We start from the raw sequence: 18649 nt of genomic DNA, 5'->3' as shown, positions 1-18649 counted from the left end.
GAGGGACGGAGGGGTGGGGAGGTGGGGAGACATAGCATGGGGAGAAATGACAGATATAGCTGAAGAGAAGGAAGGCAGCAAATCACACTGCCGTGTGTGTACCTATGCAACAATCTTGCATGTCCTTCACATGTACCCCAAAACCTAAAATGCAATTAAAAAAAAAAATCTGTGACAAGATTGCAGGCAGTACAGGCCTTTGGAAAGCAGAACATGGTGCAAATATCCACTCCACCTCCATCCCCTAGAGCAGGCATCCCCAAACTTTTTGCACAGGGGGCCAGTTCACTGTCCCTCAGACCGTTGCAGGGCCACCACATACTGTGCTCCTCTCACTGACCACCCATGAAAGAGGTGCCCCTTCCTGAAGCGCAGCGGGAGGCCGGTTAAATGACCTCAGGGGGCTGCATGCAGCCCGCGGATGGTATTTTGGGGACACCTGCCCTAGAGGACTCCCTGGTATTGTCATCTGCCACCTCCGTTTCTGATTTAGACTATTTGTCTTTCCCCATGGTAAAGTCCCTTCAAGTGCAGAGGCAGTAGCTCATTGTGTCTCTAAGTCTACAGTATGGGACAAAGGAGGCTGGGCAAATATTTGTACAATTTTTGCTCAAAGGCCTGAAAGTGAATTGAAGCTGGACACCTGCTCCCAGTTGCTTACAGTCTAGGAAAGGATTACTTGTGTAAAATGGCAGCAAATGCTGCCTAGCAGAATATTCATGACCTGGGTAAGCCTGGGACTATTTTCATAAGACGGGTGAGCTCTGCTTTTAATGAATTTTGAGGGTTTCCTTGGAAGTCAAGATGTGAGTTTGGAAAGGGAAAAGGAGCAGGCTGGGAATAGGAGGGGAGACAAAAGTTATTGAGCACGTTGCAGGCACTTGTTCATTTCTACTGTTTACAGTCACCAAAGAGCATGGCTCGCTCCTTTATCAGAGGAATAATGGTGATGATGATTGCTATTTTGCAGGAATTGATGTGTGAGGTCCTATGCTAGGGGCTTATACCAGTCAAGACTCTCTTCGTTGCAAGTGACAGAGAAATCCAATTCTAATTTGCTCAGGGGGAAATTGAGTATTTTTTGGAACACATACTTGACAAATTCAGTGTTAAGTTGGATTCAGGCACAGCAGAAACCTGCCTATGACATCCATTATCTTGGGAGGGAAGGAAGAAGGAAGGAAGGAAGGAAGGAAGGAAGGAAGGAAGGAAGGAAGGAAGAAAGGAAGGAAGGAAGGAAGGAAAAGAATGAAGGCTGTATATTTCACCACTCTGCTTTCCTCTGTTTGTTGCAATCTCTGGCACAGTCTCCCCACGTGCTGGCCAGATGGTCCCCAGCTGTGTCAGGCTGCCATCCTACCTCTCCAACAACCACAGAGGAAAGAAATTTAATAGATGTAATGGTCTTGAGATGCTTCCCCTTATCTATTTTCTCTGTAGGAAGCCTTTTTTTTCCCTTCCCTATAGCCGCTTCCTCCATTAAGGCTCAGCAGGTACCACTCAGAACCCAGAGTCCACAGGGACTAGAGGGGAGGGGATACCTCCTCTAGAATGGAAGGTGGCATAGACATCCACAGGGAATCGGGAAGGTGAGGGAAAGAAACAGAACGTGAGACTAGGAAGTATAAAATGTCTGATTCCATGAGGGCCTGCGGCCATCCTTGTACCAAGTGTTGACCTAGCGAAGGGGGTGGTACAAAGACAAACATATCAGATAGGTTAAGGAGGAAGCTGAAAGCAGAGAGGGCCTATGTCCTATCTCAAGGCTGAGACTCTGCCCCACAGTTTGCCCTGCGCCATCAAGCAAAGTGTTGGTGTGGCAAATTTTGCAGAGAAATAGTTAGAGATCGTGCCCTGAGTTACCTTTAGTTCCCTTGTGACAGAGAAGGGATCCAGGAGTGCCCACATGCTCCCTGCAGAGGGTGACAGTGTGGCCAAGAGTGAACCCACCTGCCATGGAGTCACAGAGGCTGAAGGCACATCACAGACAGGTGGCCCAATCCTGCAAATAAAGCCCGGTTCAAGGCTAGTTGCAATAGCTGACAGAGATGCTGAACTAGAGCTGTGAGGCTGTGAGCCTGGATCTGCTAGGGTCTCGTGTGCACATGAAAGCGGAGCTCATATGGAAGAAAGCAAATCTGAGGCAGGGAGTTCCTGAGACCCTGGGACTAAAGTCAGGCCTGAAGCAGACAGGCTCTTCATGCGCACAGCCAACCAACACTTCTTGGTTTAAGCTAGTGTGAATTGGGTTGTCTTTTACAGCAGAAAGCACCTTGACTAACCCACACAGAGAAGAGGGTGACAGCATGCACTATACAGTAAAGTCTGGAATCAGTGAGAGGACATTCAGAAGGGGCAAAGGAGGCAGTGTTGGGTGGGCTGGGGTGGGCTTTTGTGGGGGCCAAGTGGGAGAGTTGGGGGTGATGCTAAAGGGGACAGTGAAAAGATTTTGTGCCCGTGGACTGGGAGAGGCTGTCAGTATTCAGGGCAGAAAGAAAGCCTGGGACAGTGCTGCATCAGAGGAAACCACAGAGGGACAGGCAGCCAAAGTCTGGTACTGACATGCCATTAAGTGTCCTGATGAGGAAGTGTTGGAAACAGATGCACAGTGCCCGAAAGAAAAATCAGCGCTGAGACAAAGGATCTCTCAGCAAAGCAATTTTATTTTCTGCAGAAAGGGTGCTCCCATTAGCCATCTTGCCCACGAGAGTACAATGAACAAAGGAAAACCAGACATATTTACCTCTTAACGCATTTGGGGGCATCCTTACTGCTGTGTCTGATCTCCGTTGGCTGGAGCCAGACCTCACAATCTAAAACTAAAACTTGATTGGCTAACAACTTAAAACTTTTCTAAACAGGTAAAAAGCAATGAAGAGCAAAAAGAAGTCCAAATAAGGAAGGGGCATAGGCTGCGACCTGGGACATGCCTGTGAGCACGCCCAGCACAGATATCTTGGTTAAAGTGCAAGGACATAGAAACTACGTGCCTGTGAGCATGTCTAACAGCTAGCATAGGGCTTAACAAAGAGTTATTAGCAAAAAGCAGTTTTGAAGAAAGTATTTGAAACAATTATTTCTAACACTTATGATTTATTTTTAACAAGAAAAAATTTTGAAGAGGAACGTTTCTACTTCCCACAGGAAGGCATGCCAGGTGGCTGGCCAACTGGCGAGACTACGGGAATAAATGGAGCTGGGAGCTTGGAAGGGGTAAAATTTGGTGCCAGACATGGTAACTTGAGGTGGACGGTTCTAAGAAAAAAACTGGAGGGTAGGGGGAAATATAGCTGACACATCTGGGCCAAGTGTGTGGATTTGAGAGCCATCAATAAAGGAGAGAAAGCAGAGGTCAAGGGATGAGATCCGCCGGAAGCACACCTCAAAGGTATACAGTAGCAAATTCGAAGCCGTATCTATTGTGCCTGGGGCTCGTTGTGCCGGGGCACACAGGGGCGCTGTAGACCTCCAGCTGACAGCAAAGGCCTGTCTGACAATCGCTCTTGGTCGTTTCATCTCCCACAGAGAAATCTGGTGGGAATTCCACCAGCTGGAACCTAACATTTGCAATAAATAGCCCACAAATACTCATCAAACCAAGTACAACCATGCGCCTGTCAGATGTCTAACCGGACGATACAGACAGCCCTCAAGTGCTCTGCGGATCTTCAGCAGCCGCTCTAAGGAAGCCGCGGGCCGGGAGCAGGTGGGAAGGGCGGCTGCGCGGGGCCGCGACCTCCCTGGGTCCCCGCAGGCCGTGGGAGACGGAGCAGCAGCAAGGAATAGAGACACAGGGCCGGGTGAGTTCTGAGCCGGAAGAGAAGTGTGGGACAGGCCGAAAGGGGTGGGGGCTGGGGAGTGACAGTTTGGGTCCACGTGGCAGCAGGCGGACCCCAGACGCGCGCGCCCACCCGGCGCCAGCATCAGCCGCGCCTGGGCCGGCACAGGGCCCCAAAGCACCCACACCAGGGCCGGGGCGGACCAGGGCTGTGTTCCTGGGCCTTGGCGCGCGGCCGCGCAGTGCCGGATCGCAGGTCTGGCGTTGTGAGGCGCGGGATGGCCCTGCGCGTCTGTGATCGTGGTCCCTGCGCGCTCGGCGCGTCCGTGCCGGTGGCTTTGCACGCAGAGGCTTCTGCAGACCGATCAGTCTCTGGGGGCTGTGCTGCGCCTCCCAGAGGCAGCGTCCTCTCGGCAACCCCGCGCGGTCGCCTTCGCCCAGCAGCACCGCAACACCGCCTCCGGGGCGGAGCTCCAGGGTGCGGGGTGGGCCGAGCGGAGCCGGGGCGCGGCGGGGTCGGCAGGGGGCGCTGCCGGGCCCCTACAGCTGCCCCGCGGCCGGCGCGCGCCGCCCTCGCCTCTTCTGGCGCCGGGAGGAGCTGGCGGTCAGCGCCGAGCCGGGCGCGCAGCGGCGGAGCTGGGGCCGGCCCGGGACCATGGGGTGAGTGCGGCGCGGGCCTGAGCCGGGGCGGTTGCCGTTGGGGCTGAGCGACGAGGATGCTCGAGGCGGGTGGACGCCCAGGGTCCAGGGTTAGGAGACTGAGGGGGTCCCCCTAACTCGCCAGTGGGAGAGGGGTGGGAAGGCTGGGGGCGCCTGGAAGCGTCGGGTCTGAATCTCGCGACTAAGCCTCCTCCTTTACCCCCGCGCTCGCCCCAGAGCCTAGGACTTGCGCCCTCTCCCCTGCCACTCCCCCCGTGCGCCGGGTGTCCCAGCCCCGGCGCCCGCCCTGCAGCCCCCTCTCTCACGCCCGCTGCGAACCCCCCGCTCTGTCTTCAAGCCCTCGCCTCCTGCAGCCCCGCACTGTCCCGCGGAGCCCGCCTCCGCCTCGCCCCTGCCCCTCCAGCCCTCTCCCGCCCGGCCCCTGCACTCCAGCCACTGCGTTCCAGCCGAGATTCAAGCTCCCGGGATCTCCCTTCCGGGGCGGTCCTGAGCCGGCTAGCCTCCAGGTAAGCAGGCGGCTGCAACTTCGCGGCCTTTCCCGGGGACGGGGCTGGCTCCTCTTGGCAGCCACCTGCAGCCAGGCGCCTCCGGGAGTCCCGGGCCCAGCCACGGGGCCGCCCGAGCGCAGGTTAACATTCCTGGATGCGCAGGTTAGGACCGCGTGGTGTGGACCCACGACGTTGCTTTTGCTGGTGAACTTGGATGTGTCCTATCATTTAAATATGCTGGCTTTGTCTTAGACACACAGAGGCTGGATTTGCTTAGGGTAGGTTGCCTGCTTTGCAGCTGCAGCTGCCTTTTAAATTATACCTGTGGATGGTAAAGGATTGGCGGTGCAGGACGTGGAGCCATATTTTCCCGCCTCTCCAGTGAGTTCAGCTATTACGAGGGGGCTCCGGGAGGAGTGAGGTTGTCACCGCCTGGCTAGCCAGTGTCTTTGTGGGAAGGCAAGGATGCTTTGTAAGCATTCAACAAGTAAAATCAGGAGAGATGTGGAATAAGATCGAGCTGTGAATGGGGAAGTGGAGGGGGTGGAGGGGGGATGCCGAGTGCTCTACAAATGAGGCCGTTTGTTGATACTTGCAGAAGGCCGGTGGGTGTGAAGCATGCAGTGTGGAGCCCACCATTTCAAACAGGACGCGACTGCGGTCGGGCTTGGCAACAACTTACCCTCGTCAGAGGTCCCAATCGGGACATCTGTGGGAAGGGGGTTTACAGCAGATGGGTCAAGAAGCTTCGTGGTCTCTGGAGAGAGGTGGAGATGCACAGCCTAAAAGCCAGTGTATGAATCTGCCCCATCGCTTGTCCTGGCTTTCATTAAATTAATTGCTTACCTCAGAGAAAGGATGTGTAGAGGGAACTTCTCTTGCAGGGACTGGCTGCCGGCCAGCCCACCCTCGCTGATGCCTTGGAAGGCTGTGTTTGGGCACCAGCAACAGCGTGGGCCACCTGGCCTCTGAAGCACAGCACTCCGAGTGTTTGTGGAACTGCAATATCTGTAACTCTTTTTTCTGTTGAATCAGTTTGAATAGTAATTAGCTCAATATTCCCTCACTATTGATTAGGTAAGTGATCAGCCCAAGGACACACTGGGGCTCAGTAGGGTCTCTCTTGAGTGCCCAGAAATTCCCACGGGCTTCTCCTGGGCCCTCCCGACACTGCTCTGTGATGCCCCACTGTCCAGGAGCATCTTCAGGGATGGGTAGAACCATCTCTGTGGCCCCAGGTCCCTGCCTGGTCCCCCCTATCTACCACATGGGGGTACTCAGTGTTTGTGAGGAAAGAAATGGATGCCCCCAGGAATTAGTCTGAGTTCACAACCAATATTTTCCACACTTGGCTACACTGTTCAAAATGTTACCCTTAAATTCAACAGTTTTGTTTTTGTTTTTTTTTTTAATGTGTCATCTCACTAAAGACAAACTCATTTTTGGGTGTGTTTGGGGCAGGGAATACAATCTACAGGTCAGGCTCTGATGGTGGGTCTTTAACCTCAGTGGGGACTCCAGGATTTCCATGAAGAAAATCAGTTGTCTTCATTCAAGAATTGGCGTGGGTGGTGGTGGGCACCCTTGGGAGCTACTAAGTTTGTCTGCTGAGAGCTGGGTCCACCACAGCTTAACCTAGAGTGCCCAGAGCTGTAGCCCCAGCCCCCTTTCACATTCCTATGCCTGCCCACTGATGGAAGAAGTGCCCACGGAGACGGGCTACCACTAGCAGAGCCCCCCTGGCTGCTTCAGGTTGCACTGTCCTCACTCCGGTGGGTGTTGCTTCCCATGAAGGGCTGGGAGTGCCTCTTCTTGCAGATTTCTGGCACTATGGCTTGCACCTCTATGGGTGGGAGGGAGGTTGGTGTTTTGGGCTAGTGCTTTGGTCTCTCGGAGGTGGCTATGACCTGCCGGCAGGGTCCAGCTCTTGTGCCTCTGTCAAAGGCCAGCCCCAGTCAGTTCAGCCAAATGCTGAGGGGGTGGGAATACCTCATGTCTCCTTTTTTTCAGGAATCTGGAAAGGGCTAAAATTGAGAAAGCCACTTCGATGTGGGAGCCTGCACTGCCCCTGGCTGTCACGAGCTTATCTTTCTTACCCAGATTGTCTCTGTCTTCAGGTCTGGCTATTACCCAGCATTCTTGCAGCTGGTGAAAATCTGTTTTCTAGAAGAGGTTTAATTAATGCCTGCAGTCTGTGAGTGAGAGAGAAAGGGAGGAGAGCGCGAAAGAGACATACTACTATCTAGAGGTGGGTGGGAGAAAGGATGGGAGAATATTTAAGGTCCTGAAAATTCACAGGGGGAGATTTTGGCCCCAGAACCTGTTCCTGGACAAGGTTCCTAGTTGATGGATAAGGAAGTGTGCCCACATTCCACTGTAGGGGTTACCAGTTAGGAGCAAAGTCACTGGGATAGGAAAAATGGCCTTGTGGGAACCTGAAATCCCTTTGCTGGGCCCATCGTTCTGGTTTTTAGAAGGCCTTGAAAGCCAGCTAAGACTTGCAGGAGAGCCCTGAGCTGTTTGAAGTTTTCGAATGAGGAGTGTGACCCTGTGGAAATAATGGCTTGAGCAAGATTGATCTGGGGTTTGGCTTGGGGAGCCACTTGACCACAGCTTGATGTATAGGCCTTGAGCTGTAGCTCTAATCCCCTTTGACATCCCCAATCCTTGCCCACCAATGGAGGACGCTCCCAGGGAGACAGGGTGCCACTTGCAGAGCCCACCTGGCCACTTCAGATTGTAGCCATTGCCACTTCATCTCACCTGAGGTGCTGAGGGGAGAGTCTAGGGAAGTGACAAAAGGAGCAGTGGCTTGGAAGGTGTGTGCACCTCTACTTAGGAGGTGAAGAAGAGGGAACAGCCTTCTAGTAGGATGGTGGGCCTTTCAATAGAAGCATCTCCCAGGGTCTCTTCTTGAACCTGCTGCACAGCCTCACAGGTAGAAGAGGGCTCATGGGAACCTCTCAACTTGGAGTTACTGCATTGCAGCCATGAGGAGGCACCTGTGAACCCAGAATGAATTTCAGGATCCACTCTGAGTGCAAAAGGCATGAGGGCCCTGGCCAACTAACACCTAACTAAGCCACAGACTCTGGCCTGTGCATCCTCCACCCTCAAAACCTGCTTGGACGTTGGTTAGGGAAGTCATTGACCCTGCTTGGACTTCGGCTAGGGAAGCCACTGGTTTTGGAAAAAGTTCAATCTCCAGTGATGGCAGGAACAATCTCAGGCGTGTGGAAGAAGTCAATGATTAAAAAGGCATGGACGATGGCGGCTTGTGGAGTAGTTCCTGTGGGAGGCAGCCTTCATCTCATCCCCTTGGCCGAGTCATCCGTGCATGCATCTGCCCCTCTCTCCATCGGCGGACCTCCCACTGTGCTGCGTACTCTAGGGTGGAGGAGAGTTTGGGGGAACTCAAACATCTAGTGGTAGAGACTGTAATAACTTTAAAATTGTTTGTAATTGCAGAGTCATTCCCCCAATTTATACATTCATGTTTCAGTTTGCAGGGCATCCTTCTGTCACCTGCATGCCACCCTTTATGCCCCTGGGTGTGACCAACTTCCTTAGAAAGAGCTGTAATCAATAGCATATTGATTAAAAAGCATATTAAGATGAAAATTATTGCACCTAGTTTTGATCCTTCCCTCTCTCCCCTTTCCTCCTCCACTTCTGTTTGTGGTTACAGTCATAATTTATGTTAAATTTACAAATCGTTTTGAATGCTATTTGTCCTACCCCTCAATTATTCAGAGACATGTGTCTTTCCAACCAACAGAACCACAGCTTGCTTTCCTAGGCTTACCTCATTCTTGGATCCGACACCAACCTTCAGGCCTTCAGAGATACAGCAGTATCATTTTGAGCTTTTTAACTGTAAAATAAAATGAAAGTCTTACTTGCTAAGTTTGTCCTCTGCAGATATGGGAGAATCTAGTTAGAATTAAACATTTACTGTCTTGTTAATGCTTCATGCCTCTAAAATAAAAGTAGCAGTTGGATTACCATAAAGTTGGTAAAGTTATAGCACAAATTTTTGGAAGCTCAGAAATAATAATGGAAGGATTTACAGAAACAAACTATTAAGCTTAAATATCATTAAAACATGGAGAGATATGAACTATCTTTAAAGTATAGAAAGTTTTGAAAGTATAGATTAAGAAGTATAGAATTTTTAAAGCAAGTTATTTTATTATAATATATTAATTATTAGGATCTTGCATTATGTTTATAGAGTACCTTACTGTATAAGCAAGCAACTATGTCCATGATCTCATTTGATTCAGTAAGCCCACAGTCTGCTCAGAGATGGGGAGATGGGACCTTAGACGGTTAAAAGCCTTCCTCAAGAATTCAGATCTCTTAAGCAGAGAAATACTATGTAAACCTAGGTATTCCTGCCCACGGTTCCTTGACAACTGAATGTGGTTACATAGTTTTTTGAAAATTATAGGCCTGGTCCCATTCTTAGGGATAAAAGTAGGTATTGGTTCTCTCTAAAATTTTCTGCAAGTCAAACAAACAAAAACAGTGTATATGTAACACCCAGAAACCTGAAAGGACTTCTCAGGCTTTGTGGATGTCAGAGGTTCTCTGGTGATGATTTCCTAATACTAGAGTACCTGAGTTTGGTTGTGTATTCAGCACTGTGCAGTGATTACGTGTGTACATTCGGAGCTGAATTGACTTTAAGCCCTGGATCTACCATTACTAGCGATATCCCCTTGAGCAAGTTACTTCTCTGGGCTGGTTTCCTTAATTTGTAAGATTTGGGTGGTGATAATAATACCTACTTCATGGTACTGTTGTGAAACCGAAATATAATACATGATGAGGGCTTAGAAAAGCACCTACCACATGGTACGTGCTTTAAAAATGTTAGCTGCTATTCCTATTCATTTGCTTCTTAAAATTACCTTTTAGGCGCCAACCGACTGCACTGAGATGATGGATATAAGATGATAGTCTCTGTCCTCGTGGAACAGAGGACATTATACTTCAGTTTATGGTGAAGGACAAGAATGTTGGTGCCGACCGATTTCCAGGCACTTGCTCACTTATAGCCATGAGGCTGTGAAGGGGCTGACCACGGGGTGGGGGAAGGACTGTTGATCCCGTCGGTCCACCCTGGTGGCATGTGACCTTGCCAGCTCTGTGAAACAGGCAGTCATTTTGGTCTATGTCTGACACATGCTGGCTGTTTTAACTGTCACTCTTGGCCGCAGGTTGTTAGTGGGAAGAATGATAAGGGACCCTATACCTGTTTAGTCACCTGGTTTGCCAGCGCTGTTTTTAGTCCCGGTTGATGGAATGCTGCCCTGGTTACCATTTTGGAATGGCTCTTGTGAAGCCCCAGAAGCCTTGGTACTATCAGAGACCCAGTTCTCTGAGCAAGAAATGGCACAGCTGCTCCTGAGAGCAGGTAGGGGACTAGCCAGAGGCAGGAAGCCAGAACACCACATTTTCTATGTCTGCTGTAGCTGGAAATTTCTTGACCCAAAGAAACTGCATTGACGGGCATGGGTTTCCTAACTGGTGCTGGAAAGAGAGGTCCTTCCTCCTCAGACCTCGCCATGCTTGCCCTGCGCATCTGACAGAGAGGCTCCAGCATGGCAGCCTGCCCGACTAGCACCTGCCATCACGGAGCTGGCACGGCCTCCAGCAATGGGCTGTCGACCAGAAAACCCTTCTGTGATTGCTGCTTCAGGAACTCGAGAGCTTCTCTGCCTCATTTGAGTATGATTAGCCCAGCTTGTACTCTATATGCACTGGAATACTTCATACCAGTAAGTCAGCAGTCAGACTGGAAAACCAGTCATCAGTTATCTTAGTGGGCAGCCAGCTTATTTTTACTTATTTTAAACTCCAGTTGACCCTCGAACAACTCAGGGGTTAGGAGCACTGATGCCCCCTCCGCCGCCCTGGCCCCCCATAGTTGAAAATCCGAGTATACCTTTTAAATCCGCAACATTGTAACTATACATAGCCTACTGTTAGCCAGAAGCCTTACTGATAATGCAGTCAGTTAACACATATTTTGTATGTTGTATGTATTATATGCTATATTCTCACAATAAGCTGGAGAAAAGAAAATGATATTAAGAAAATCATAAGTAAGAGAAAACATTTACTATTCATTAAGTGGAAGGGGATCATCATAAAGTTTTCTTCTTCACTGTCTTCACAGTAGGGTCTTACTGTCTCAGGGGTGGCCAAGGCGGAAGAGAATCTACATGTAAGTGGACTTGCCCAGTTCAAATCCATGTTGTTCAAGGGTACGCCTATGTTCTGGAATTCTAAATGAAGTTTTGTCTTTAAAAAAAACAAACAAACCTGCCCCACACTTATAAAACAAAGAAACAGAAAATAATGCCAATCTTTTGTATGTAGGGAGAATTAAAGTGAAAGGAGGAAAACCCTTTCTCTGTTTTACAAATGGTTCCCCAGTTACTCCGGCTTCTCTGGTCGTGATTGTCTCTTGATTTCTGAGACTGGAACCTCTTTTGTCGTCAAATTGTCTCCATCGCAGGTCCTAATGGAAACACAGACCTGAAAAATCAAAGCATGGGCATTTACCGTCGAAGGTCATGGCATGGATGGTTGATTTTTTTTTTGGCTCTGTCTTCAAAGTGAAAAATCACTGTCTTCTTTGAGAAAGAAAGTATATTTTGGGAGGTGGCTAACGTCAGCAGGCAGGAAGATCTAAGCAAGCCTGTCTCATCCTCGGTTCACATAATTTCTAGCATTGCTAAGTTCGCAGCGTGTGATTTTTTTTTTCCTCCTCTTGTGCATCTTGCTCTAATGACTGCTGATGATCTTGAAAGAGCTGCATTAATTGATGGTGTTTAACAACTCTACTTACAGTTAGTAATCGCAGTTGGCTAGGCTGAGGATCGTGTGTTCTTTTTACTTGTTGTTTAGCTTGAGAAGTGTTTGTTTACTCTGTGTGCCGAATGCCAGAAGGGGAGATGGGAACCCCTCACCTCGATGCTGGCCCCCTGCCCGGTGCCCACACTCCCCTGGAACATCATCCTGCATCATCACAGCATCTGTTCCCAGTGTGCTCTGATTGTCTGCTCATGGGCCTGTTTTTCAGCTTGATAGGAAGTCCCTGGAAAGCAGAGACCATACCCCAGCTCATCTCTAAAGCGTCAGCCTTTAGCGCAAGGACTGGCATGAAACAGGCCTCAGTAAAACTCGGCTGAATGAATGATGAGTGGTTGCAAAACATATCAGTTATGAATGTGTCTGGCTGAAAGTAACAGAAAGCCGTGCCTCAGTGGCTTCAGCAAATAGGGATTTCTTTTTCTCGAGGAAGAAAATGCGTGAAGATAGGTGATTCTGCTGGTGTTGGTTTCAGCAGCTGACACCTGTCTGGACTGACACTTGTGTTACTCTCTTGGCCTTTCCTTCGTGGAGGCAAAAACACCAGCAGACTTCCCCTTATTTCCTGGCCAGAACTGTATCACACGGGATACCCCAAGTTAAACAGACCATGTGAGTGTGTGGCAGGGGGCTCACTGCTCAAACAAACCAAGTATGTTTAATGGTTCAAATATGGTAGGCATTCAACCTCTTGTTCACACATAGTCCAAAATGGCTGTTTCTGATTGGGGAGGGGCTCTCCTCCAAGAGGAGATTCAGGGACTCAGGCTCTCAAGGTTGCCATGCTCACTTGCCTCAGTCAGCTGAAGAGGAAGGAGCCTGCAGGATGGTGTGTGGGAAGATTTTGTGGGCCAGGCTCAGAGGTGGTGAATTACTGGCCCTGACATTTCACTGGCCAGGGCTCAGTCACATGACCATGCCCTCCGAGGGGAGGAAATGTGGTCCTGCCACATGCCCACGAGGGAGAGGAAATGGGTATATGACAATTAGCTGGCAGTCTCTGCTACACTGTCCGCCCCCTCCTCCCCGCAGAAATCAGGATTCTCTTACAAGCAAGAATGAGTGGCTACTAAGGGGCAAGTGGGTGTGTTTTCTTTAGAAGGAAATGCTGTGCTAAGACGACTCCAGCCAAAAGTGTCTTCATTCCCAGGAGATCATCTGTTCTAAATCCCTGCTTCAGTCACTACCTTTGGGAACTGGGCCAGATGACTCAGTAGGATAGTGGAAAGCCCTCATTATCCCCCTGTCTTGACACAGGGCATGTTCTTAACAGCTTTGTGGGAATGTGTCCTAGATAATTCACATCAGCAGTTGGAGGTTACCCCAGAGGAAATGGTCTTCAGTCCCCCAAGGCCAGAGGAGCCTATGAGAGCTGCTTTTTTTCAAGTGCCCCTGCCCACCCAGCCTTCCACAGCTTCTCTTCCTCTCTAGCCCCCGCCCAGCCCACACTTGCAGGGAAGGAGAGGACACAGCAAAGAGTGACCTGATTCCCCTTAACTCATTAAGACCTGTTTTCCCACTACTTCCTGCTAGTTTTTCTCAGTATTCATTGACGAGGGGTCTGTTGATCCACTGGGGTGTAGTGCTTTATTCTTGTTCAGGTCCTTGTAGGTTTCTGTGATGGGGCTGCTCCATCCACAGCATTCTTCCTGCTGCTTACCTTCCTTTTTCCCACCCTCCCTCCCTTCCCCTAACACCTATTGAGCACCTGCTGCCTGCTCTGGTGTCTATCCACCAGCACCATGGAAAGTGGGCAAGGAAGCTGACAGGAGTCTGTCTTGTTGATGAGTAGAGCGGGAGGGGTAGGCCCTGGGGGTTGTGGTTGCCCAGTATTGGAGGACGTCACCCGGCCTTGGGGTCAGAGGAGGTTTCCAGGGGAAGGTGGTGCTTGAGCTGAGTTTAAGGAAAAGCAGGAGTTAACCAGGTCAAGAAGGCATCTGGGCCAAGAGAGTGGAATGGGCACAGACATTGAGTTATTAGAAGGGGGAACAGCAAGTAGTCGACTGAGCCCGAGTCGGGTGGGATGGTGTGGCCATTCACTCATCCAACCCTGCTGTGCCATGGAGCCTGGCCTTACAGGAGCTTGCAGGCAGAAAAGGACCAGCCCTCATGGAATTCATGGGCTGGCTGTGAGAGGGGATGAGTCTGCAGAGGAGTTTGGGCCAGAATCTGAGGAGGGCTTGGCTGCTGTCCCAGATTCTGCCCTGAAGGATCTGCTGTGGAGGCTGAGTAGGAAAGGGGCCCCATCTCTTGTGCCCCGTCCCTCTGTGTCTGATTTTTGACTGGTCCTTTGCCCGGGCATTACTCAGGCTATAAAAATAGAGGCTGGCACCAGAACTCCAGCATGTAGTTGGTGAAGAAAGCTGAAGCTGTCATTACATATCAAAATACTTGCCAGGGAGATTTTTGGTGGAGCACTTTCTTGGAGCCCTGAGGATGAGATTCTAAAGTTGGCTTGCAGTTTTTTTCTCCTTTGAACTTATCCCAATGCTTCTGGCTACAAACTTGGAATACGTACTGGTTGTGCTTGTTACTCGCCTGCCCCCAGACTCATACACGCCCTCAGGGACACACTGAAACACACTCAACCCTGAAATCCACCAGATGAGGGCTCACCTTGCCAGGGACTGGCCTGACTGGAGGGGCTGAGTTATTTCCATGGGGCCGCTGGAGGCTGGCATGCAGTCCATCAGGGGTTCATGTCCTATACACGGCAGGACATGCTGGCCTGAAAAAGTAACTTTCAGCACAGCCTGAGAAGGTAAGGGTTCTGATAGCTCTGTGCTTTCTTTCCCTAAGGAAATGAGGGCTGAGCCAGAGTTTAGCAAAGCTGTCAGCTGCCTTCATTGTGATGAATGGTTCCAAGGGTGGTTTTCTGCGTTCTCCTTCCCAGCCCTGTTTAGTAAGGTGGACTGGGCAGTGCTGGAGAATGGGGTACAGAGGTACAGAGAGATGAACCATCATGCTAGTCTAAGCCAAGGGCTGAATGAACTGCACTTTGCTTCAAGGTGGGCTAATCTGAATCTGTAGACAGAGACTAAATAGTTTGATGCTGTTTATTGGGCGCCTTCTTGGTCAAAGTGTTGTAGGGAATGCAAATAATAATGGGGAGGAGGAAATCATGACTGTCTTATGTTTTCCAGGATGGACTTATCTAATCCCCTCCATGCCCCCTGAGGCAGGCAGCAATATTATACTCCACTAGAATAGAAGCTCTATGAGGGCAGGAATTTGGGACTGGTTTGGTCACTACAAATCCCCAACTTCTATAACTATCCTTGGCATAGAGCAGTTGCTCAGTAAATATCTGAATAAATGAATGAATCACCATTTGCAGGTGAGAATACCGCAGCTCAGAGAGATTAAATACCTTGCTCAAGCTATTAGGTAGTGGACTAAAAGGCCAGGGAGGGACCATGAGCTGTGACTTGGGGAACCCCAGCCCCCCTGCCCCTGGAATGATGGCGTCTTCTAGGATGGCAGTGTAGGAGGGCTGGAGCCTGCCTAGCCTGGTCTACTGAACACAGCACAATCTTGGCAAAACCCACCAGTTGTATGAGCCTCAAGGCCCCAAATGTCAGGACCCAGGGGGTTGGAGAGAGTGTCTTCCGGCTGCCAGCACCCTGCTGTAACTCAGAGGTGGGGTGATATGCAGGCTGAATCTATCAGCAGCTTGAGAGTGACATTTCAAGAATACCACCTACATCCGGTCAGGCAATTACCGAGAAACTTTCAGTGGCTCCCTACTCCTACGTGAACCTAGTCTGGCTCCAGCCCTCCTCCACCCTGTTCACTGATGAGTCACTGCATAAGGCCTATCACCCACAGTACAGTGGCATGGGGGTGGGCTTTGCAGCCTGCCTCTGTACCATTTATCCTCACGTCAGGCACGCCCACTGACATCCTCCCTGCCTTTTAGTTTAGCGCAGTTTCCGCCTCTTTCATGCATCCCTCTCTCTGATCATTCCAGCACAAAGAGCCCCCTACTCCTCAGGTCCCCGTAGCCTTTGTCTGTCTGGACAGTGCATTTCCTAAGGATGTTCCTGGAACTGTGGGTTCCGCAGGTGAATGGGGCTGCTGTTAAGTGGGGCACTAGGCCCCACCCAGTCCACCTAAGCACTTCCACTGCTACCTGAATTCCACATCAGGTTCCAAGGTATGAAGAGTTTTGAAAGACGATACTGTTTCAAAACCACTGGTCTCTATAATTTATCATGTGCCTGCCTTGTGAGATACTGCTTAACTGCATTGTTTAAAAATCATTTAAATAATGTTTTACAGCATTCATTTTTTTCTGGTTTTTAAAAGTAATACAAGTTTAAGAGAATTTAGAAAATGCAGAAATATATGTGAGAAAATAAGCCTACCGGGATTCCACCACCTACTTACTTAAGGAGTGGTGAGCCAGTCTTCTGTCTTGTAATTTGTTTGTTTTAAAGAAAATTTAGATTACTTGTCTTTGCAGCTCTAACCACTCATAATATTTAAGATATGTATTCTCTTTCCAGTGTTTTTCCTTGTCTTTTTCTAAAAAGTTGTTACTTTTACAAATAGCAATTATTTAAATTCATTTTTTTTAAAATAGCACAGGTTCAGATTCTAAAGTGTACAATAAGAAGTCTTGCTCCCACGCCCGCTTCAAGCCATTCAGCCAGATCTGTACATGCTATATTGTAGCTTGTCTTTTTGGCCTAACAATGTAATGTTTCCTCTGTCATTACTAACCTTTTTTGTTGTTGTTATTTGTACCCAACATGCTACAAAATCAAAGCATTAAAATATATGAGTAAATATTGAAAGTTCTTCCTACTTCACAGTAGAGGGGACACTGTTTATTTGGGTACCCATCTCCTGCTAGACCTTTTTCTGTAAATTTATGTTTTCCAAAAATTTACATATATGTGTTGAGATAAGCAAAGTTGGTTTTACCTAAGTGAGATTACACTGTATCTATTATGCTGCTACTTTTACTTTTTGTCTCTTGTTTTTAACTTGGCAATATTTCTTGGAAGTTTGTCTTTCCTCACCTAAGCCCACTTCTTTCTTTTTTTAAGGCTGAATCGTGTTCCATTGTTTGGACAAACTCTGATTTTCCAACTGTTTCCTTATGGATGAACATTTCAGTTATTTTCACATTTGCATAATGACTCCTAGTGCTGCTTTGTACAGAGGTGGTAACATTTTTGTAGGATGGAAACCTGGAATACAAATTCTTGGGGCGAAAGATGTGCATGTTTATTGTCTTGATGGAGACCACCATTTCTCCTTCACAGGTACCATTCTAATTAACACTCTCACCAGCAGCGATGAGAAAGATCTCATCCCCCTGAGACTAACTAACATTCAAGAGAGGTGAGAGGTGAATTTTTTTGGCCAATCTAAAAGGTAAGAAATACCACCAACTCCTTTTTTTTTCTTTTTTCTTTTTTTTTTTTTGAGACAGAGTTTCACACTTTCATGCAGGCTAGAGTAAAGCAATCTTGGCTTACTGCATCCTCTGCCCCCCGGGTTCAAGCGATTCTCCTGCCTCAGCTTCCCAAGTAGCTGTAATTACAGATGCCTGCCACCACGACCGGCTAATTTTTGTACTTTTAGTAGAGACAGAGTTTCGCTATGTTTGCCAGGCTGGTCTCAAACTCCTGACCTCAGGTGATCCACCTGCCTTGCCCTCCCAAAGTGCTGTGATTACAGGCATGAGCCACTGCGCCCGGCCACCAGCTCATTTTTAAATGTGTATTTCTTTTCATCCTAGTTTTTCCAAACATATACATAACTATACATATTGAAAAACAGAATCACTCCATGCCTGGTTCTGTATCCTTTTTTCCTTTCACATTAGGTCAGGGATGTTTTCTCTGGTCATTGTATTCTCTCCAAAAGCTCCATTGTTCAGGGTTGCTGCCCTGTTGAGCTGTTGCAGATCACCTGCAGTGGTTTTGATTTTAGTTTATTTATGTCCTTGATCTTCAAAGATCCTGGGAATGATAAGTCATAGAAAAGAAGGGAAAGTAGAAGAAACACCTGCAGAGAATTGGCACAAGGAGTGTCCAGTAGACAAGAACCAAATTAAAATTGAAATTAGATATTTGCTCAGGGGCTCATCTCTTAGGTATTTGGCAGGAAGCTCCCTAAAATATCACCATGAGCTCTTGTTAGATACGGACATTGTGTTATATGTTACGCTTGACTTGTTCTACGCATTCTTCTGTGAAAAGTACACAGCTTTGCTGTTGTTGTTTGGATAGAGAGATTATGATGGTTTCAGAACATTTAATGTCAGTGGAAACATTCGAGAGTGAGTGTGGTGTGATGGAAATAGCATTGAACTGGAAAGTCAGGAGAGCTGGCTTCAGACTCTAGTTCTTCCCCCGACTGACTGAGTAAACCTGGACACACTTAACCTTTTGGGTCGCCTAGGGTCTGTGTGGCAAAGATGACCTGGGTGTAGTGAATTTGGAAAGCTTGGTGGAGGAGAGGCTAGCAGTTAGAGGTCAATTCCAGCTTAGTATTAAAAGAGAGCTCTCTACGAATTGGTACTTTCTAATCATGAGAATGACTATATTTTGCCAGTTTTCAGAAATATTCTGACAGGCGGTCAGTCAGCTCTGTGCAAACAGACACTTGCCCTGTTGTCATGTGGCTTAGGGTCAGTCACAGGAGGCAGCCAGCCAGCCAGGAATTTCACCGTAGTCATTTGATTACATAATGATAGCCCTGAGAAGTGCCATGGAGAAGAGGTACAGGATGACTTGAGAGTGAGGCAGGCTGCTAAACGAGGCAGGTGCGCCGAAGGGCAGCCTCTCTGAGAAAGCGATCTTTGAGCTGGGATCCAGGGCAT

The 18649-nt window shown here is 48.9% G+C and overlaps 1 protein-coding gene across 4 annotated transcripts in view; it reads left to right on the top strand.

Annotated features, from left to right (window-relative positions):
* Positions 1–4297: 4297 nt before the first annotated feature.
* The window catches only part of PXYLP1 (2-phosphoxylose phosphatase 1), a 62197-nt gene continuing 47845 nt past the window's right edge, over positions 4298–18649 (top strand). Inside the window, exons 1-3 of one of the 4 annotated variants that reach the window (XM_074405828.1) lie at positions 4298–4438; positions 4776–4944; positions 5525–17196. The gene's annotated coding sequence lies outside the window, so the exon portion shown is untranslated. The remainder of the gene's footprint in view (positions 4439–4775; positions 4945–5524; positions 17197–18649) is intronic. The other 3 variants (XM_074405830.1, XM_074405831.1, XM_039462012.2) reach the window with 3 other exon arrangements.

This window comes from Saimiri boliviensis, chromosome 9 (genome assembly GCF_048565385.1).
Source record: "Saimiri boliviensis isolate mSaiBol1 chromosome 9, mSaiBol1.pri, whole genome shotgun sequence".
NCBI classification, from domain to species: Eukaryota; Metazoa; Chordata; class Mammalia; order Primates; family Cebidae; genus Saimiri; species Saimiri boliviensis.
Note: the sequence above shows the minus strand (reverse complement) of the source record. Positions and strands in the feature narration are given on the sequence as shown.